Below are 22187 nucleotides of genomic sequence, written 5' to 3' on the forward strand. Positions count from 1 at the left end.
CTTGTTTCTGCACACTAGTGCTGGTTCACCCATGGAGTTTGAGTTGGATGCAGGTGGCTCCCAGTCACCTTTGCCTGCCCCAAAGTGATGCCTCCTGCACTGCAGAACCTGAGGAGATTGCTCTGCCTGCAGATCCACACAAGCCAAAGCCCATTGGCTTCATAAACAGGAGTACTGAGTCCTTGGCAGCCAATTTAAAAAAGAAGCAGCAACAAAATAAAATAAGCATGGGGCTTCTGTGCCAGCTGAGGCCGGAGAGCTGGTTGGAAAAGCTTCCTTAAGAAGCTTCCTCAGTGAGCTCTGCAGAGACAGATCAGTCATGGTGCCTCATGCCTACAGCCAAGTCTTCCTCCGAGTTTCCCTGGCTCCACCTCAATTCACTTTAATATCAGCTGGGATAGATGAGACAAGGATTTGGCCTTTGCTGTCATTTGCATTTTTTATCTACACAGTATCTTAAGGACACTAAGTAATGAGCTCACACTAAGGCCTGTGAGGGAAGTGAGGTGTTATCACTGTTCTCCTTTTAGGGGTGCAAAAGAGGCTAAAAGAATTGCCCAAGACCAAAGAATATCAAGGCCTGACTATGTGTGAATTCTGGACCCCTAAAGCTTTGTCCCAACGGCAAGGTCTCAGTTCATTCTCATAGTGTCTTTACCCACAAATTCTCCATGAATTGAAGCATCTGGGCTCTTTGCAAATGCAACCTGATGCTTCCTGTAAGTTCCTCCTTAACTGCAAGCAAAAGCTTGAAACTTGCCCCTGATCAAAGGCTGCATTTTGACAGTTCAGGTGCAATTAAATGTGAGTATCAAGTAGGGTGCCTGCAGTTCATTATTAAATCTATGCTGAAGTGCTGGCAAAAAACTAGAGCCACAGCACTTCCTTGCAGATGTAGTTAGATGTCTAAATGGGGGCACTTGCAGGCAGGAAATTGTGCTTGAGCCATTGGTGGCTTGGGCACAGCCCAGCTGACACCGAATAGCCAGACACTCCTACAACAATGTGCTTCATCTCACGAACAGGGAATAGGTCTCTCACCTTGCTGAAAGAGAGCCAGGGGCAAGCATTCAATAAAACATTTCTTTAATCATGGACTAGATATAAAGGAGCAGACAGCTGCTGGCTTTAAAGCAATTTTGAATCAAGAACATTTGCTGTATCCTTGGTATTTACACTCAAAGGCTTCTCTCAGAGCTAGTATCTGCCTGAGCATGGAAAAGCTCTGTGCTCTGATGGATTAAAATAATAAATGTTTAATCCACTTAAAAAAAAAAAGTAGAGGAACTTATATTATGGAAAATATTAATTGTGATATAGACAGAATGAATACCAGAAACGGTAAATGTTTGTTAAGGTAGAGGAGAAAAGCAGTTGTTCTTTGATTTCCTCAGCTCCTGAAAAAAGCACTTCTGGCTTCTCTTCTTCTTTTGTAAGGGACATTCAAACACGTTCAACTACAAAAGAGAATGGATGACAACTCTGTGAATCCAGGTCAGCATTTCTGCGGGGTTTACAAGACATGCTTGGACACTAGAGTGACAGGTAAGGTTCCCTCTGAAAGAAATACTTCAGTTGCTTCTTGGTTGTCATGTCCACTGTTGTTTCTCCTTGTCTCCTAACAGAAAATAATAATTTGTATTATCTCATGAAAGTAATGAAAATGTTTTGTCTTTTGCTGTCACCTCTCTTCCTGCTGAATTGGGGGTGTTACAGCCACTACTGGTGTACTGAGGCTAAAACTCAATAGCAAGCTCAAGTCAAATTTAAGGAAATGAGTCAATGAGCAGAACAGGAAGGAAACACACCAATTTAAACCTAGAAAACCACATAATATGGAGGTTAATACATTTCTTTATAGTGTGAAACTGGGGGTATAAACTTTCAGGCGCAGTGGCTGTGACAGGCAAGTTCCCACTCTGTCTCAAGTCAAAACATATTCATTACAAAAAGATCAAATTGGCATGAGGCAGTGCTGTCTGTAAATATTGAAACATAAATTGCCTGAATGGGCTTGCTGAAATGCTACCATGAGCAATGTGTTTGTCAACATTACTGCAGGGGAAAGCGAGCCAAATTAATGACAACTGCCAAAAAAGTAGAGCAAAAAAGGTATACTTTCCCTTGTGTGTCAGAAGCTGAATTAATGCCAGGCGCTGTCAGGATGTGAAAAAACGTGCTCAGAGGCTGACGAGTCCCACAACAAGTCTTCATTTCCTGCTGTAAGTATTTTCCTATTTATATTTATATTTGGCCATGTGTAAGGGATGGTGATAAGGATAGATCCATTATTTTGTGGAGCAAGGAGGAAGACAGGATTGCTATAAACATCTGTTCATTTGGATTTGGTGCCTTGAGGCCATTTCCTCTTCTCATTGTACCAGAACCAGCCATAGGAGCTGAAGGGAACTTCACCGCACTTCATGTCCCAGCGGTACCTTCCAGGCAGGGGTTAAAGAAAGCTTGGAAGACTATAAACAAGTTTTTGAATGCACCTGAAGGTAGTTTTTATTCTCTCTGGTTTGCATATTGTGAAACTGGAGCATTGAAAAGTTGATTTTCAGAGTTTCCTACTGCTCAGCACCTGCATGAAGGTCAGCATTTCAGAAGCACTACGAGTGCTTGGGAGGAACCAAGCTCTTTCTCATAACTTTGAACAACAGCTACCTCTTTGCTAAATTTGCTAGCATGCAAATGCTGGGGAAAGTCAGCACTGATGTCGACTAAAGCAGAGTTTGCAGTCTGTTTGCAGCACCCGATAGCACCTTCTGTTATCACTGTGGTTTTACCCTCCCTAATGACTAATGCACCAAGAGTAAATCAGCGACATGCAAACTGGCACATTTTTCAGCAAGCACAATCACCCAGGAAATTTGTGTAATTTTTCTCCTTCTCCCCATCCTGCCCATTTTTCCCTAGGAAACTGTTTCTTAATGGGAAAGATCACTTATGGTGCTGGCAAGTGACTCAAATAAAGTATTATGGACAGAGATATCTCCAAAGGCCAGCTTCTGGCACCCTCCTGCTTGGGCAATGGGGTGAACATGAATTTGTATTTAAAGGCTTGGTCTGTGAATAAGAGAGCCGGTGGCTCACATCAGTGTTTTGTCTCACGACACCTCTGGGCAGGGAAGAAGCAGAGTTTCTGTGACCCATGATAATGCCATAATTATCCCAAGTGTAAATGAAGAGCTGGAGCCACAGCTGTTGAAACTGAGTCAGTGACAGTGAATTTCACCTGGTGTTTCTGGTATTATTTTAGAACCAGCGACCCAAATTGTAGCACACAAACTGCAGTGTATTTATTGCATAAACATATATAAATTTTGGGCAGCTACAATACGGTGTGTACTCCTGCTGCTGTTTTGACAGTCTTAGCTCAGTGAAACTACTAATTGAACTTTCAGTGCCTAAAATAATACAGCCATATGTGTAACTGCATTGTGTACTTCATAAATGAGATGGTGCCACCATAAACTGTGAAAATAATGCATCTGTATAAAATTAGAGTGATGAATGTGCATTGGCCAGCAATTCTACTTCGCAAGCCAAAGCTGGTACCAAACTCCCTCAAAACTGCGGGCGTTTAAACAAGCTTTATAGGGCAGCAACTGCTTACTCTGCACTTTCATGTGTGGGATACAATGCTGGTATTTTTTTTCCCCCTTTCATCCAAATTTTTCTACTTTGGTGACATTTCTGTTATGATGGTCGTCCTCCAATGCAGGTGGGCTTTGCTTCAGTTTTGGAGAAAACCACCCATTTCAGGCTACAACCAGCTGCTGTGGGCTGGGAACTCCCAGATGGAGGGAAGATGAGAAATGGGACAAAGCAAAGTATGGCAATGGGGTGAACAGGAATTTGGTTTTGCTGCATTTTGGTTCTAAGGACAGAGAAAATCTTCAGTTTAGCGGGTTGTCACCATCACAGGCCCCCCCCTCCCCCTTCCCCTGCACACAGCTCCTCAAGCAAAGGACAAGTTCGAACAAGGGACAAACTAAGACCTAGGCCATCAAGGGCCGAGAGCAGAAAGACGAGGAACATGAGCACAGCCAAATGACACCCAAGTAAAGAGACAAAAGACTGGGAGTGATTCCTGATGACTCACAGAGGAGGGAGAGGATGAGGAGGCAAAGACCATGATTACTATCAGCTTCTGGAGGGAACGTCCCAGTCACATCCCAGGCTATCACATGGTGCACAGAGGGAAGAAGCCAGGAGAGACGTTGAGGACAGGTTAGTGACTGAAACACCTCTTCATAGTCACATAGTCACAGGGGGGCGTGGCCGAGACTGCCGGGACATTATCTGGAGAAAACAGGTATCTTTATGTGGTGATAAACAGGTTAGGAGTTGTTGTGGTGGTGGTTCTTTTTTTTTTTTTTTTTTTTTTTTTTTAGGTTTGTTTTTTTGGGGGGTGTTTCTTTAAATTTTTTTTAATTAAAACAATCTGCAGCTGCTACAGTATTGCAACATTAAAAGATGAAGGTTTAGCGCAATTAGGTCTCTGGCCAGCGTGAGTACTCTGCTGGATATTTCCTGAAAGAGGCGCACTTGGCACAAGAGTAGTTCAGCCATCAGCAGATAAACAGAGATTTGACAACTTCCAGACCCAGAGCAATCGCTGCCGGCGAGGGCGTATCACTGGGGGGGAGACTGACTGTTTGTCGACCTTGATAAGCACGCGGAAACATCTGTGGATAAGTAGCAGCCATGGCTCTTAAACTGAGACTCTTCCTCTGATACTACTCCACAAAAAACCCCAAACCCTTAGGTCCCAGAAGTGATTAGCAGCATGTGAGAGTTCTGCAGGAAACGCCCGTGAGTCCATATGCAGAACCCTATGCCATAGCACACTTTTCTTGCCTCAGCTTACAGGTGGCAGAAAGAAATGAAATGATGCACTACATGTACTCAGAGAAAAAGATCACATCTCACAGACAGAATAACCTTGCTCTGTAAATATTCACTATTTTAAATTTCATTTCTCATGCTGTGGCAACACCATTGCACCCCCACTGCCTTAAAATAGCATTCACAAGAACCAACCCGCTGGTGAGGCTGTGCTGGGGCTTCAGCTGCAGACATGACTACATAGCATCAGCTCCAAAGAGAGGTTTGTCATGCTGCCATCAGCACTTTCTTGTTATATGGGATGTCTGGACAGGTAGGACTTTGGCATTAGGCTCTGGCAAGCAGCAACCTGCAACTGCAGCTTTTTCTAGGGCTCAGAAGTAATTCAGTGCAAGGCAAGGACTGGCTGCACTGAGAGTAGCAGGACCAAGGCACTAGAGGTAGGCTCCTCCTCACCTCAGATTTGTAGCTTGGTCCTCCTTGTTCAGTCGAGCACTTCTGTCAAAAGCCACCTGGCAGTCTCCTGGAGCCACCATTGCACATCAGAGAAGTTTTCCTCATAAATTAAAGGACAGAACCAGCCGACTGGGGCTGGATCTGGATGGAGCAGGATACTGTTATTTATAAGACAGCAAAGATGAGGAGGATGGTTAAGGAGTTCATTCATAGCAGCACTTCATAGCAGCAGGGAAGGAATTAATTTGCCATGAGGTGGAAAGAATAAAATAAAATCCTAGCATTGAGAATTATGCTTCCTGATCTAACTTTGATAAAGCCACAATGAACAAGATTGAAACTATCTGGGCCAGTGAGTGTCCTGTGGAGAGCAGCCCAATTTGCCTAAGCCAGCTATGACAAGTAGGAAAGGAGACATCTCAAGCAAGAACAGGGCTTGCTGAATTTGGTCTCTCTCAGGATTCCATTCAGGCATTGCCTGAAAGATGATGATCCTGAGTTCAGAGCCCGCAGACCACTTAATTTTTCCACTTCTGATACAGTGCAGTAGATAATCTGTGTTTTCTCATCTGTCACTAGCACAACTGGCATAGAAACATATTCAGAGAAAGCAAAACACTTCTGACTTTAAAATGGAATTGTGTTCTGCCACACATAGGCAATTTTTGTTAAAGTTGGGAAGAGGATGATGAAAGGAAACATTGCAGAGAAAAGAGTAAGATAAAAGAGTCTTGGAGGTCAGCAGAGTATTGTGGAGTTGCATCAGAATGGTTTTAAAAGAAGATTAAAAGAGAGAAATTAGTAGGAAATTAAGAAATGGAGAGGGGAAACTTTCAGGTAAGGAGAAAACCACAGTTTAGGCTTTAAAGGAAGAGAGACAGGAAGAGAGCAACCAATGATAAAAACTAAAACCAGATATAGTTGGAAGGGAATTACAGCTTTAGAGGGAGAGCATGAAGAAAGCTGTGTAATATTAGGTCTAGCAAAATGTATTTTATTTATTCATAGTTCTTCTGGATTATTTTTTGCTGGCAGCTGCTGAGGGTCCCATTGCTGCACATTCCCCTCCCTCCATGGAGGGCAGCCAAGCACTTCTCTTTGAGGATGATGAATGTGCAAAACAGTTTTGAACGCTTCAACTTTAAACAAAGCACTTTCCAAAGCTCCTTTCTGCCTTGGGCAGCCAAACTTGAGTCTCCCTGGTGGAAACCTGGCAGCTTCCATGAGCTCCTTTTGCAGGTTGGTCCATTATTAATGCTGAAATATAGATACTGGGATTGAAATAAATGAGAATCAGGCAAACTTTCCTTGCAAAAAAGAGAAATGTATTTTACTTCCTCCTTGCATGTCCTGTGCTCACTCCTTGCAAACAGGTGGGTGGGAACATCAGCTCTCCTAGATTTAGAGCACCTTCTGTATGGGACCCTCCAAATCCTGCTGTAATCAATGGAAACTCCACCACTCACTTTAATGGGACTTGGTGTGGCCCTGCAAGGCTCACAGCCCTGAAAGTCACACCCACCAGCACCCAGCAGCCTCTTCAGAGAATCTGGAAAAATTGGGAAAGTTGTGAAGTAGAAAAACAGCCTAATCTTTTTAATTCTTTTCCTGAGTAAGCCTTTTCCAAGCCTAAAAAGAGTGCTGAAAAGAAAAGCCTTTCTCACCAGTAATTTTTATTCAGCCCAAACAGCGACATAGTAAATTTTTCAAAAGCTTTAAGGGTGGAAGTCCCATCTGACTTCAGAAATAAGAATTAGGCAGTTTTTTGCCCTTCAGCCACATCTCTAAGGAGGTCTGTACTCCTTTAAGGAAGGTATGAAAATGGGGTTCTGAGCACCTCTTTTTAAATCAGGGTTAAATGTAAGAGCTACCATTTTAGAGGACTGACATTAGACATGGATTTAAGGAAGTCCTTGCAGCTCACAGGTCTGAACTGGGAACTCTGCACTTATTTTCTGGCAGCAATCTTATGTGAGATACAAGCAGTGCTGTTCTAGAAAACACGAACATGCTTAACTGGAGCTCTAGAAGAATGAGTACTAATGAGACTGATCTATGAACTTAAGAAGAAGCTTATTCTCCCCGACCATAAGCAGGTTGTTTGAAAGCACCTACTAACTGAGTGAGGCTGGGAAAAGACTGATTTGAAGCTCTGTGACTGCAGAAATTCCCTCAGAATCATCTTGAGTTCGTCAGGGCAGGAGACAGAAGCTCATGTGGACATTGAGCAGCAATGTAGTCCCCCAGACTTTGGACACGCTGACATAGGTTTGAATGTGTCTGCCTTGGCTGGTGTGTCCTGAAGACATTTGCTTGCAGAAATAAATTTCAAATTAGACAGCACTGAAATTCCTCAAGCTTCTTCCAGGGGTGCAAGGACTGCAGGATGAAGCCCTGAATGAAAGACTGCTGTGCAAGGTTATCATCAACCAGTGTAGTTTGACCAGGCACGTCTGGCAGAGATAGCATTAGTTTTGATTTGTTTAATGGCTACCAGCAATGCCCTCCCCTCTGTGAGGCAGAGACAGGATGCTTTCATTTTCAGAAACCCCAATAAAACAAAAAAATATTTACATCATATATTCATGTACTTAACTAGCCATACTGTCTATCCCAGGAAATCCGTGGGGTTTCCTGAAGAGCTCTGCTACTTAATTCATTGTAAATGGTGGGGAATCTGCAGCTGTACTGTTAAATGATAAATGATGTAATTTTCAGGAAGTGTGAGGATGAAGTGCAGTCACTGCCATGCCAGCACCCAGCACATAAATATCTCAGTGTGCTTGTTTTTCTGTGTGTGCTTCACATTTGACTCTGAAATTCTAGGCCTTGGTTCTCATTCTGTTAACACTGAGTGAGTGAAGTTACTCAGCTGAGGATGCTTCAGAGCAGCTTGTCCTGCAGGTAAAAGTTGGAAAGATCAGCCAGCGGCTTGGAAATGTGTAGTGTAAAAAGTCAAGAAAACAAGTCTGCATAAACACTGAGACTTGCATACCTCACTTTATTTTCTCTGCTAAAGTACACCATGGCAGACACGATGTCTGGATGATTGCTGGACTTTGTTGGACACGGGCTGGGTGTTCTGCCTGGGGTAACCATAGGGTTTTATAACACCAGTCACAGGGTGTAAAGCACCCTGAACCTGGTGACTGGTCCTAATGGTCCTAATGAACTATATCTAAAGTGTTTACACAGTGCAATTTCATTTTCTCAAGGCCTGTAGTGTGAACTGTGGACTCTTACTATCCTAAGAATAATACATCTGGTACTTCTGCTAAGCTAGAGAAAATAACCTTTCTTCTACTCAGTTTGCTTTAATTAATGCCAGAGTTTTGTTGCACCACTTTTTTTTTTTTTTTTCCTTTTCATCTTCTGTAACTTTGAAACCTTAATCTTTTGGGTTAACATTTTCTGTGCCAGGTGAATACCTCAGTCTGATTCTGGAGGGATGTTTCTGGCTGTTCACCTCTTTCTATGACATTTTTTCCTGTGAAAGACTGAATACTTGAAACTAGATTTTCTACATAATATTAAACACTGCCTGGTTGAGATTCCCCTTCCAAAATGCAAGAGTAAAAAAAAAAAAAAAAAAAAGAAGAAAAAAAAGGTGGTGCAACTCAACTCTGGCTCCTGTGAAAAATATCCAGATTCAGCTAAATTATAAATTCTTGGAAAACTGCAGTTTGCACACTCCTGGCAGAGGCTTCTAAGTGTGACTGCTGCTCTCTTTGATGTTTCAGTTTGTGGAGACTTGTGCTCTGGTCTGTCTGTGGCTGCAGGGACTGAGTAGGAGGTTTCTGGCAATGCTCTTCTTGGTGCCTCCTGGTACAGCCATGGAGACTTGTGCTCTGTCAGTGACCTCCTGGATCCCCAGCAGTGAGGAAGGGACCTGGCCTTTATTTGTAGAGGTAGCATTAACAGGTGGACTAAAGCAGCCTGCAGCGAAAGACTGGAACTGGAGACTTGGAGTGGAGAAAGTACTTGGGCCTCACTGTAAGAAACCTGGTCTGGGAGTTGGGGTTGGAAACTGAGGCTGGAAACTGCTGGGATGAAATGTGGGTAACAGCTGGACAAGGAAAATGGTGGAGATGGTGCTGAAGAGAAGAAAGTGGCCTATCAGGGCTGGGAGCCAGTAATGAGGGAACAGGGAGCCTGGGACACAGAACCTGGGTGGTGGCACAGGGGAAGATGACAGAGGAGGTTGGCACTGGGGAGCAGGGGTTGTGCTTCTGAGATCCCATGCATCTGAAGGGAAGCTGAGGATGCTGTGAAAAGCAGCATGCACTCGTGTAATGGAAGCATGTGGTTATGTCAGGAAGGACTCGCACAGTCAGCCTTAATTTGGATGTTTTCTAATTTTAAATGCTTATGTTTGAAACCTCAATTTTCTTTTTAATTGAGCTTTTTGTCAGTGATAGGACTACCTGTATTTATTGTGTAGAGCTGGTGCCAAAGGGCTATCCTGACGCTTTAGTATGCAAGTCCTGAACAGTGAAGTAGTTGTTGCACTTAGTAAATTATGATGAAATATCTTCATGCCATTTATTTGTGGTGCTGTTTGTATATGAGGACTGTAATTCTCTTAAAACTCATCTACTTCAGAGGAGAATGAATTAACATGGATGATTGAGGGGCTGTCTAACTAATGGACTTCCAATATAGTTAGTGCCCAGCAATGAATTCAGTGTTGCCTTGGATAAAGGAAGAGTTAGGATTTTTAAAATAATCAGGCTTTGGTAATTGAAATTCACTGATGTGAAAATATTTTTCACATATGTTTTCTCTTTTGTTAAATATACAGTGAACTATTCATTATTAAGAAGATACAGGCGTGACTCAGTACAGTAAAAAACAAAGATGATATTAGTATAAGTGTATTTTTCTAAATATCGCCTTTTGATGGGATAAGGGGAGAGAAAAGTGTAGCTCTGGAGATAATTGCCAGAGCTTATAAACAACCCCTCCCTTTCATTTTGTGACAGCTGCAGCAGCAGCAGAGACAATATCCAGGACTGTACAGAGAGCAACTGCTGCGGTAGCACCCTGGTGTGTTTATCCAGCTCTCTGTACTGGCAGTAAATGTTCCAAACGCAGCAGGAGACAGCCCTGAGTGCCCAGCTGATGCTGTCCCTGGTTTGAGCAGAGGGCTGGACAGGAGGATCTGCAGACGTCCCCTTCCTCCTCGGCTATGCTGTGCTGACAACATGGGTAGCACATCTCAGGCACATCCACAGATGCTGCCCAGAGGCAGGAGGTGACACTGTGCCAGGAGTGAGACTGTGGTTGATGGGATACAGGGTTTGTGGACAGGGTTTGTGGCTCCTCCAGGGTGACTCACAGAGAGGAGTATGGGCCACCGCTTTGAAGGAAGCAAAGGGATGTGTCAGCAGATCCAGGTGCTTCCCAAAATTGGGAGCCTCAGGGGGCTCTTTGCACTGCCTATCTCTGGGAACTAAACTTCAGTGCAGGAAGCTTTTCCCCCTATCTTATCTGTGGAGGGAGATTAGCCCAGGCAGCAAGAAGGTGACTCAGAGTATGGATTTCTACTGTGAATTACCTCCAGGGACATCTCCCCTTTGAGTGTAAAGGCTCAAAGCCGGTACTGAAGGAGCAACTTCCCTACGTTTTGTACTTACATATGTTAAATCACCTGATATGTCAATGCAGGCTGAGAGAGTTGGAATAGTTCACCTTGGAAAAGAGAAGGCTCCAGGATGACCTAGCTTTCCAGTACCTGAAGAGAGCCTACAAGAAAGATGGAGAAGGATTTTTACAAGAGCATGTAGTTACAGGACAAGGGGGAGTTGATTCAAAGTAAAAAAGAGTAGGTTTAGATTGGAAATTCAGTGGAAGTTATGTGCTGTGAGGATGTTGGGACACTGTAAACAGGTTGCTCAGAGATTATGTGGAAACCCTGGAAGTGTTCAAGGCCAGGCTGGATGGGGCTCTAAGAACCTGGTCTAGTGAAAGGTGTCCCAGCCCATGGAAGATGGGTTTGGACAAGATGATCTTTAAAGCCCCTTCCAACCCAAACCATTCTATGTTTATATGATTCTATGATTCATTATTAAAGTTATACTTAATAGATAAGCATTTACAAACTATTGCTATCAGGAGAAAATTATTGATCAAATTTCTGTATCCAACCCAAGGACAAAAAGTGGGCTGAATGCCACACTGGTGAATAGAGAATTTGTTGCTCTCTTAAGGTAGGCACATTGACCATCTTCTCCTGCTGGAAGCCTTTAATCTTAATGAAGGGGTGAAGGCTGTCCTGTTAACTTTAGGGTGGAATTTTTTTCTTTTTCAAGGGAGACTGGGGTTTCACAGCAATTTATTAAATGGAGTTACCACAAATATGCATCCTTTTTACGTGCCTGTTTTCAGGTTAGTGACCTGTAAAAATACTCACTCTGCTGAATCTTTTAAAGCATACAATAAAGCAGAGTTTTATGGAAGAGAACAAGGGAATGCGTATGAGCCTGTCAGATTTCAATGAGCCAAAATGTAATTTTCATTGTAATTTTATCACAGGGTATCAATATGAGAAGTGACAATTACCTGTGATCAGCAGGGCTTGAAGTTGTTTCCACCTATAGATGCTTTCTTAATCATTTAATCGCTATGGGCTGTACTTTTGTCTCACAGTTTTAGGCAACATCTTTCTGTGAAGCTTTTGTGCAAGGTGTGGGGTTTGACAGTTTGATTCAGTAGCAATTTTAATGGTCAATGAAGTTTTCCCCCTTTAGTCCCAGAACTCTGAGATCCTAGAAGTCTTCATTTTTTCCCACTAAAAGATGTTACCTGAGCAGGGGATATTATGAAGTTTGGTGAGGTACTGCTGTCTCATGCATTTGTGCTGGCTGCCACACTGAAGGGAAAAGAGCTAAACTCTCCCTGCCTCTTGCTTGGGGAGGGTTCAAAGAATCTTCTTTACCCCATTAATGATTTAATACACAACAACAAAAATTAGGGATGTTTCTGTCTGATTTCTTATCCTCTGCCAACAGTTTCAAAGCAGCTGAAAGAATACAGGAAGATAGAAGGATACACAGTGAGGTAATATAAACTTTGTTTCTCTAGGAAACTGGGCTAAAAAGAGTTCTTAGGCTTTTTAATAACAGAATAAACATTGGAAATATGATTTAAACCTCCAGTGTTGACTCAGAAATGAAAAGGAATGGATCCCCTATGTGCTGATTATTTTTAAAATGCTCACAAGCTCCCATAAAACCGTTCGGTTTTATGATTATTTGGTGACTTGTTCCTGGAACTGAAAGTTTGACACTGAGGTCTTACATACATATTGTGTATTAGAGGTCTCTTAGGTGATCACAATGGAGAAACCATGAGTTAGCTACCTTTGTTATGATATCCCAGTGCTACCCCAGCACTTTCTGGGACTGCTCCTGTTATTTCTGTGAATGATAGGTGTTCCCACCTCCCCAGTACTGGGTATGTTTGAATGAATGCATCTGATAGCAGTTTGCTCTCATTGACTGTTAGATATGATGTAAAAATTAAAATTATACAAATTGTTAGAAGAATCCAGATGGGGGAAAAAAAGTCCCCATATCCAGCCAGACTGGTGAGAGAATAGCAAAGGGCAGAAGAGCACAGCTGCCTTTGCATGCCTTTCCTCTGTCTTTTGATGCCTCTGGCACTGGATGAACCCTTTTCATCCTTTTTATTCAGGTAGGAACTGAAAAGGGCAGTACCAAAGAACTTGCTGCCTTTTACAAAACCGTCTCCTAGTGAAAAGTTTTATCGAAATAAACCATGTGAAGCAATCTGAAGATGAAATCTATTTATCTTTCTTTTTTCCTTCCCAAGCCTATTGCTGTGAACTTTTCAAGATTTCCTCCCCAGAGACTTATACAGACTCTACTCATAACAGATGCAGCCTTGGGGACGATGGCGGCAATCCAGGGATCCTCCTGGGAGTAATTACCTTTTCCAGTTCCCCTCATCTGCTGCATCTCTCTGGTAGCACTTCTGCCAGGAGCTGTGCATGGAATCCATTCAGCAGAGGGAGTCAGATGCTAAAATCTACAGTAGCCCCTCCAGACCAGGACCTTGTATCTGCATGTGGGATCTGAAAGACTTGATTGTTTGCTGTCTGCTTAACCTGGATGGGGGTGTATGGGGTGAACTGGTCTCAGCTGAGCTGGCTAAACTCTGTTGTAATGATACAATCACAGCAGCAACAACAGCAATACCATTGAGTCATTGCGTAAATGCTCTTCAACACTGCACTGCGAGATCAATCTCGGCAAGCGTGTGATCTTTTCCTACATCTGTGTAGCCCCTCTGCCTTACTGGTGGACATAATTTGCAGAAGGGCTGACTAGTGCAGAGTTGGAGTGACATTTGGTTCCATTTTGTAATGCATTTTCCTCCCTTGAGTCCATGGAGATCTGGTACCATAGCACTGCCTGTAGTGCAGATGCCACTTGTTCTCTGAAGAAGAAAGGGGAAAATGACCCCTGGAAGGGTAAGGACATGGAGCACAGAGGCATGTAAGGAATTCCAAACCTGGTGTGTCTCTTCAAAGACAGGATGTTACACAAATGCCTGATGTGAATTTGGCATAAGCACCTTCTTAAATTGTAAAAAAAAAAAAAACTGCACAGCCCCCCTCTCCGGCATCTCAAAGGCTTTTTCTGAACAAAATTTGTAGAACACTGAGTGGCTGTGGTGGGAAGGTGTGGGTCACATCAGGGGCCATGGGACACGGCCCATCCCCAAGAGCAGAGGGAAGGATGGCAGGAGGCCCCTCTTCCTTTAAGGGACACCTCAGAAGAAGCAATTTGGATGTTTGCTCTTCAGATTACTCAGCTGGGCAATGGGAGGGGGGAAGGGGAGATCGGCAAAATATTTCATCACAGTCCTTCCAGCTGATCAACAGGGAAGCGAAAGTCAGCTGCATGTGCTAAAATGATGCCTGTGGTGTAAAATACATCGTGAGAGGTCAGAGATGGTAGTGACTAATACTTCAGAGACAGACATGAAGGGGGAACGAGACTCAAACTGATGCTGAAATTTGACCTATTTGACTTCTCCTGTGTTATCTCAATTATTTCATTAGGAACTTTTGAATCAAGAAAGCACTGTGGGATGCAAAAATCTGCTTCAAACGTTCATTGTGAGAATGGTAATTGAGTTTTAAATATTTATGGCAGAACCTGGAGTTGTACTAGTGAATGCATTATAGACTCTCCCCAGTGGTAAGCCTGGCTTGCTGTAGACCTTGCGCTGCAAACAGCCCCAGTACAGTGAAGAAGGGGGAAGGAATTTTATTTTCTGAAAATTATTTATTTAGCTGATTATAGAGGGCTTACTCCTTTCCTAGGCAACAGTTTCAGCTTGGAGCTACAGGATATGGGGAGAAGGGTGTTCTATACAAACCTGACACCTGGATAACCTACAGGTCTGTGTTCACACCTCTTGCAACTGTTTGCCCCCAAAAAACACTGGATATGCAAAAAGATGAGGCAATGAGGAGTGAAAGACTCCTGCCTACTGTTGCCATTTGTAGCTCTTACTGCTTGGCATTACTGATCCCATGTGACACGCTAGGAGGAACATATGCATTTTTTCTTTTACTGCTGATGGAAATAGGATTGTTTTCTCTGCAGGGAGAGAAGAAAGGAGTCTGTGGTCCTGTGCTCTATTGCCGGCATAGGCCTTGGTGCAGTGGATAAATACGAGGCCTTATTCCCTCGCCTGGCCCTGGGTCTGCTGTGGTAAGACAACACACCACATGTACATACCACTCTAATGTGCGCTACTAATACAGCTCTGAGTCTCCAGCTGAGATTAATGGTCCTCAAGTCACTTGAGCCGGAGAACCTGCCTTGCGCGGGGTGTCCGACAGCCCCGCGTTCCCCGGGGGGGCAGCTCCGCAGGGTGCGCGGGGCAGGCGCCGCTCCGTCCCGCCGGGAATGCGCTCAGGTGCGGCCGTCCCTCACCTTGGGCCAGGTGGCACAACACGCTGCAGCTTAAAGCCGCAGAACCCTTCCTCAGCCCTGAGGAACCCCCCGGCCGCTGCATCGTCCCTCTCGCCGCTGGCGGGGCCGGGTGGCACCGTGCGGGGCACGGGCTGTCCGCGCCTGCCGCTGCTGCGAGGCTGCCCCGCTCCGGCCCCCCCGGGCAGCCTGGCCAGCGGCAGCCGCCGCGGAGCAGCGGCCGGCCCCGGCCGGGGCGGGGTGGGGCGCACCGGGGTCCGGGGCGGCTCCGGCGCTCCCCGGCGCCGCGGCCACGCCTCGCTCGGCCCCGCACCCCGGCGGGGCGGGGGGGGGACGGGGGGCGGCGCCGGCTGCCGGGGCGAAGGCGCCGGCTGCGGCGGCGGGCGCGGGGCTGCCATCCCGCGGGCAGGCACGGCGGCGGCGGCGGCGGATGGCGGCAAGGTCAGTGAGCGCCCGCTGCCCGCCGGCGGGGCTCCCCTCCCGGCCTCCCCCCGGGGCGGCCGGCGATGCTCGCGCGCGGTGGAGCCAGCGGCGGGGGCGCCTCTCCCTCCTCCTCTTCCCGGCGCGGAGCGGGGCCGCTGCGGGCGCGGATGCCCCCCGCCACGCCTCCCGCCCGGGCGAGGGGCAGACGCGGGTTTCGTAAGCGCCTGCCCCGGCCGGCCCCGCCGCGCTCGGGTGGCCGCGGCAGAGCGGGGTCCCCCCGGGCGGTGCCGCGGCGCGATGCGCGGTGCAGGTGAGCGGCCGAGCAGCTCCCGCCGCCACCGCGTCCCGGGAGGGCGGCGGGAGCCGAGGTTACTTCGGAACCCGGCGGGGTCGCGCCTGCATCGCACCAGCGCTGTTGCGAGCGAAGGAAGGTTATCCGTGTGCTCTGCGAGCAAGTAAATCCAGATAACTTAGAGACGGGGTTTGGTGAGGTCCTTTGTTCCAGGGGGAGGTTCGGTGGTGCTTTTGCGTTGGTTTGGGTTCGTTTTGGGTTTTTTTTGGGGTTGATTTCCCTTCCTTATGCCGGCTGTTAGCGGAGAAGATACGCGGTAACTCGGGTGCTGTCATTGAGTGCCAGACATCTCGCCGGGCTTTTAGAAAAAGGCTTTAATTAATCTTTTAACCAGCCTGGAGGAGAGGCGTGAAGCTCTCTGTCCAGGTAGGCTCCCGGCTGTACGGAGCGCTCAGAGTTCCTTACGGCGTTAGATGCCGACCCAGCTGAGGTCGAGCTGCCAAAAATGTGATTTACGGACCCTGCCGACATCCGTCACCCAAGCGCTTTGTTCCGATACGCCGTCCGGTGGAGGGACTTCTCCGGGAGCAGCTGTGCCTCTCCTGAAATGTGGATACCCAGGATACGTGCACCAGGGTGCTAGCCGGCGAGGCATTAAGAGTGTGTATTTGTGTAATAGGTGTCTCACAAAAAAAAAAAAAAAAAAAAAAAAGGCGCAAACGGGATTTTGATAAGGTCCCATTAATTGAACTGTAAACATAGTAATTCCTCTGCGCTTGTTTGCTCACTGAAACTCTTCCTCCTCCTCATCGATATGGCCCATAGTTTGTTTTTTGCTTTTTATTTTTGTTTTCAACTAGTATGTTTTAGAGAGTTTTTGATACAGATTTACTTAGATTTTTTTGTCTCATTTAGGCTGTTGGAAATTACTTGTAGCCTTCCAACTTAGGATGAGTATGAAGGTCCTGTTCTCAGCCTTTCTGTACTACAGGCCTTTTTGAGATGCCCAGCGAGTCTGCGCTAATGTAGAGCCTATGGGATGACAACAATAGCAATCTGGGAAAAAACCCCTTCTGCTGAAAACTCTGTTCTTGGCTATGTATCCAGTGTGCAGCTGGATTTCACCTTCTTACTAGTTGCATGGAAGGTGGAATGTAAAAGTAGTCCTGGCTGAGGAGTGCAAAGCTGGGACAGCCTTGTGCTGTGGTGGCACTGGCGTGCCCACGGCTGTTGGGACAGGGCTCTGTGGAAAATTCCCGCTATGCACAAGCTGGCAGTGCAGTTAAACAGCCCAAGCCTCTGGCTCAAAGCTGTGAGGTCTTTCAGAGGGTTTGGACAGCTGGCCAGGAATGTGAAGACAAAGTAAAGTGATACCTGTTTTTTGCTGCTTTTCTGGGAGAAAGTTGGTTGGACCATATGTGATAGAAATACATTGGGACGTCTTCTTGGGAGTATTGGATAGTGCTGTGAGATATCCAGATTAGAAATGCCAGGAAGACAAGAAATATTATTTTGGCCTTAATATTGTGTGTTTAGGTTATACATGGAAATGCAAGAGCTCAGAATGAGCCTCTCGTTCAGAGACCTGCCGTGGCTTAGCAGAGTGCCGAGGGAATGGGCAAGTAGATCCTTCTGGGTGCTGGTCACCCTTCCCTGAGGGACTCTCTTGGTCCTTCAGCTTTGCCAAAATCTGTGGATGTTTTTGTCATACCTGCTCTTGGCTTCAGTTTGGGGTTCTCACCTCGACCCCTCGATGAATTGGATCAGAAGCTCCATCAGCCACAATCCAGCAGAGGCTTCAGCACAGGTTTAACTTCAGTCATGTGAGTTGCCCCAGTGAAATTAGAGGGATGCGTGAAAGCAAGTTTACATATGGAGATTTCAATCTCAGGGCTACCTCTCATAAGCTTTCTAGGGTGTGAACTGCTCATCGTTTTGCCTTGCATGGGGCTGACAGCAAATGCCACATCATGTTTGGGTTCCATCCAGAACAGCTGACCGTACTTGGGACCAGTACTGGCAGAGCAGGAGCAGTGGTGCTTCTCTGCTGGAGTTTTATGGAGCATTAGTTTGTGCTTGGGGCTTGAAGTCTTGCTGGAAGCTAATGAGGCTTATACTCCTAAATGCTCAAGCCATCCTTTTGAGCAGAATTTAGTTTTCTAAGCCAGTGAAATATTTTTCAGACTGTGACCTCAATCAGTTGATGGGGCCTGGAGGATATAGGTCTTTGGTATGAATGAATTTAGATGATTCCCTGATCAGTTGACATGACTCTACTGAAGACCTGGTGATTTGTGTTTCTGACCCCATGCCTGTTGACTTTGGGACTTAGCCTAGGGCTCTAGCCTTTTTAAGAAGATCAGGCATTTTTTAAGAAGATCAAGTGTCCTTAGACTGCCTTTTGTATACTTGTGTTTATTTGTCAGCTAGTTCTGCAGCCCCCTTCCGTACACCCGTACACCCGAGTAGAAGGTAGTCAGGCAAGTAGTGTCTCTGATTTGAGTGTGGTTATTCAGCTGAGTAAATGGTGTGCAATCTAAGTTCAAAGCAGCAGATTTTGGGTGTGAGTGCTCTTTTTGTGGAGCATGTGGGAAACTAATTTCCAGAGCCTGGGATCTTGGCATGCCTTAAATTTTCTCCTCTTCTTATGCTTTGCCTCTATCCGGTGGGTGGGTGGGCTGGAAGTCAGATGGAAGGCTGGGCTTTCCTCCCCTTACAGAAAGCAGCTCTTCAGAGAAATTCCACAGCTGTTTCTGAGTCTGTCTGGAGTTGCTTTCTTGCTTTGTCGCTGCTGTTTCCTCCTGCTGTGCTGTGCTCTGCGAAGGGAGCAGAGGAGTCCTTGGAACTGATGCAGCTCTGTGGCATCATCCGTCACACCGAGTGGGGTTAGAGGAAACCCTCCCAGTGCTCATCAGTGCAGCCTCTCCCTGGCTTCTGGACTGGCAAGGGCTCAACATTTGCTGGTCTGACTGCAGCAGAGCTGCCCCCTGCCCTAAAGGCAGCGATAGGGCCAGGCACCAACAGCATGGGTTAAGGGGATGCTGGGGATGGCAAGGAGAAGAATGCTGAGGTCTCTAGGATGAATTAGTTTCTATGGTTGTGAAGGAGAGCTGCTTTCACCCTGAGATCTGAATGATAGTTCTTCAGCCCTGACAAAGCATTTCACTGCTTTCAGATGCAAATCCCCTTGCCCTGTTTTTCTGCTGCAGAAATTACCCCTTCAGGGCAACCCCCAGACATAAATAAGTTTGAAATTTGCCCCTTCCTGCTCCAGATGTGTAACATCTGGGTAGTTACAGAGCTGAACTGCATTGTGTGCCATGCAGCTCACAGGCTGGATTGAGCAAGGCGTTGTTGTTTGGGATGTAGCAGAACATGGCAACACCACTAATGAAACATCATGATTTTCATCTGGTTTTATTTTATTTCATTTTAACTTAGTTTCCCCAGGAAATGAGCACTGTTTGTCTCCTGTTTGGCTAGTTTCAACCAGATTGCACCAATGGTTGGCAGTCTGGAAGATCACTCATTTCCCACTTGTGTTTGTTAAGAGTAGTGGGTGGCAGGGAAATCTTTGAAGCAGTGCTCTCTCTGATGAAAACTAGACTGCTTACAGCTACTCTCTGTTCTGCCTGGTAGTGGCTGTCCAGCCAGGCATTGCTTGTGTGGTGGTCAAACATGCAGCAGCTCTGCAGCCCTGGCCAATTTGCCTGGCAGGGATGGATGTGAGGCAGCATTGAGGGGAACTGCAGGGGCAGGAGGGTAGAGGATACAGATGTCCCACAGATGAGTCCTGTTTGTTACTCTCCTTTGCAGCATGGCTGCCCTTTGGTTTGTCAAACTAGAGCCACATGAGATTTAGGAAGGCTTGTGGGCTGACAGGCCTGCTTTCTCTGACCTCCAGGACACCTTGGGAGGGGAGTGTTGGAGCAGATGGGAATATGCACACTGGGCAGGACTTAGCAGAGGTGTGTGTGCATGGGCAACACTCTGCACGTGTGCAGTGGCACTGTGATACTCTGGTGTGCACTAATGCCAGCCATCCTGTTGAATTCAGTGATAATTTGACACTGGTAACATTCAGTGTTGTGCGTTTCTCCCACAGCAGCTTCTGTGAGTGAATGCAGTCTCGGATTCCGACACAGCCCTCTCCCTCCCCAGAGTGACTTTAGGTAGGTGTGCACTTGGGCTGAGGTGCTGCTGTGGGATGTCAGGGACATGCTTGTGTGTTGCTGAGCATCCCAGTATAGATGCAGCTGGTTTGGCATGGCTGTCTTGAGGGGTGCCTCTGAAATCTGGACACCATTGTACTGAGAGAATCAGACTTACCCTGACCCAGGCTGTGTCTGTGCTACACAGTATAGCTGTGCTGGATGTGGTGAGCACATTCCTTCCAGACTTGGACTGAAGGAAAAGACAAGCATTGAGAGTAGAAATAGGAGTGTCAGAGGTGTTGAGCATTTATGGGATGCATATGCAATTTCCTCACTCACTGTGCATTTTGTTACCCTTTTTGTTGCTGCTGATTGTCAGATGATGCAAACCTGTTGGTGTGGAGCATAGACCATAGCCCTGCAGAGACCACCAGTGTCAGGCTCTAATGTCAAGATATTATGTGACACCTTAGAGGGCCAAGGTAAATCTTAAACACCCATATAGATCTAGGTAAACCAGATGCATCTGTCGCGGTGAGGTGAAGGGAGGAACTGCATAGCTGGCTCCCCATCATGGTTTGCAGAGGATGTGGAGCATCAAGTCATGCTAATGAGGCAAAATGCTATAATGGACTCTTGGGCTTGGACAGGACTTTGCAGGCTCCTCCTCTGAAGGTGCCAGCCCCCCAAGCTTCAGAAATCCTGAAGCAGGCAGATGTGGGGTGAAACATGGCTGTGGTGTTATCTTGCCTGTTCTTGTTAGATGTGTTGTGCTACCCCCTATACCCTTAGGGATGGTGCTTTCTCTGTTAGCTTTTAAACTGAACTGAGCAGGAGGGAGGCATGCATGCCAAGAGGGAAGGATTGCAATGTTTCCATTACCAACCACAGTGGACTTTTCCATGGTGGAGCTTTTCCAAAAGATATGCACTGAGAAGAGCTGGTGTGACCTGAGTGCCTGGAACACTGCAGGCTCTGACTGACTGCCCCTCAGGGATTTGATAGCTCTAGGGTTTGCAAACTCTGCTCTCTGAGGATGGGGAAAGATAGAAGTGAAACTTGCTTTGTTAGGTGCACAAGACCATGTAAATTTTGTGGTAGTAGCTGCCAGCACCCCACAGACAAGGGTGAAAGTATTACTTAAAAGAAAGCCTGGGTGTGTGTTTGCAACTGGGGACATAGAAAGGCAAATAAGACTTTTTAAAAAGCATGAAGCATGCATAGGGAGCATGGTGTCAGACACACTGCCTCTTGCCAGCTAATACCATCTTGCAAATAAAACCAGTTGGGTTGTTGCTATTGCAGCTGCTTTCCCTCACCAAGCAGGGTGACCCAGACACTGAGAAACATGTTGGCAATTGGCCTGAAGTCAGATGTATGCAAGGGAATTTACTTAAAAGACCCAATATAACAATTATCATTCAGCATGAACACATACAGCTGTAATGTTTGCTTGCCAGTTGTATTTTATCTGATGCTCTCCCCGAAGTTGCTCATTGGCTGTATCTACCCACAAACACAGAAACACAGCCTGGGTATGATGGGCTTCTTCCCTCACCTGCAGTTAGGAGCAATGATTACACTTTAAAAAGTGTTATTTTGGAGGTAGGAGGGATTCAGTGGCTTGGGCAGAAGGCTGTGAGTGGGGTCATTTGGGATCCAGGCCTTGGGGAGCTTTCCTTCTGACCTTGGGCAAAGCACATCAGCTGCTCAGTGCCTCTGTTCATAAAATCTGATTTGTGACAATCAGCTTCAGAGTAGGTGATTGATATTGGTCTTGGTTTCGTCCTCTGAAACAACCCCAAAATCCTCAAATGTTTGTGCATGGAATTGAAGCATAAAAGATCCCTTTCTTCTCCCTGCTCTTTACCTCAGATAAAGGTGGAAGAAAGGCAGTTGTTCACAGCCATCTGCTGGAGGCATCCATCATGTTGGGAGCAGAGGCTGCTGGTTGTTCCACATGTTATTAATGATGAAAAGATATAAACATATGATCACATAATTGTGTTGCATTTCAATTGCTTATGAAATAATGATATT

General features: G+C 46.1%; 1 protein-coding gene across 4 annotated transcripts in view; it reads left to right on the forward strand.

Moving 5' to 3' along the window:
- Positions 1-14963: 14963 nt before the first annotated feature.
- The window catches only part of RNF152 (ring finger protein 152), a 49853-nt gene continuing 42629 nt past the window's right edge, over positions 14964-22187 (forward strand). Inside the window, exon 1 of one of the 4 annotated variants that reach the window (XM_074545069.1) lies at positions 14964-15056. The gene's annotated coding sequence lies outside the window, so the exon portion shown is untranslated. Of the gene's footprint in view, positions 15057-15563; positions 15720-15819; positions 16012-16134; positions 16157-22187 lie in introns of those variants that run through there. The other 3 variants (XM_074545023.1, XM_074545038.1, XM_074545074.1) reach the window with 3 other exon arrangements.

The sequence above is a fragment of the Zonotrichia albicollis genome, chromosome 1 (genome assembly GCF_047830755.1).
Source record: "Zonotrichia albicollis isolate bZonAlb1 chromosome 1, bZonAlb1.hap1, whole genome shotgun sequence".
In the NCBI taxonomy this organism is placed as follows: Eukaryota; Metazoa; Chordata; class Aves; order Passeriformes; family Passerellidae; genus Zonotrichia; species Zonotrichia albicollis.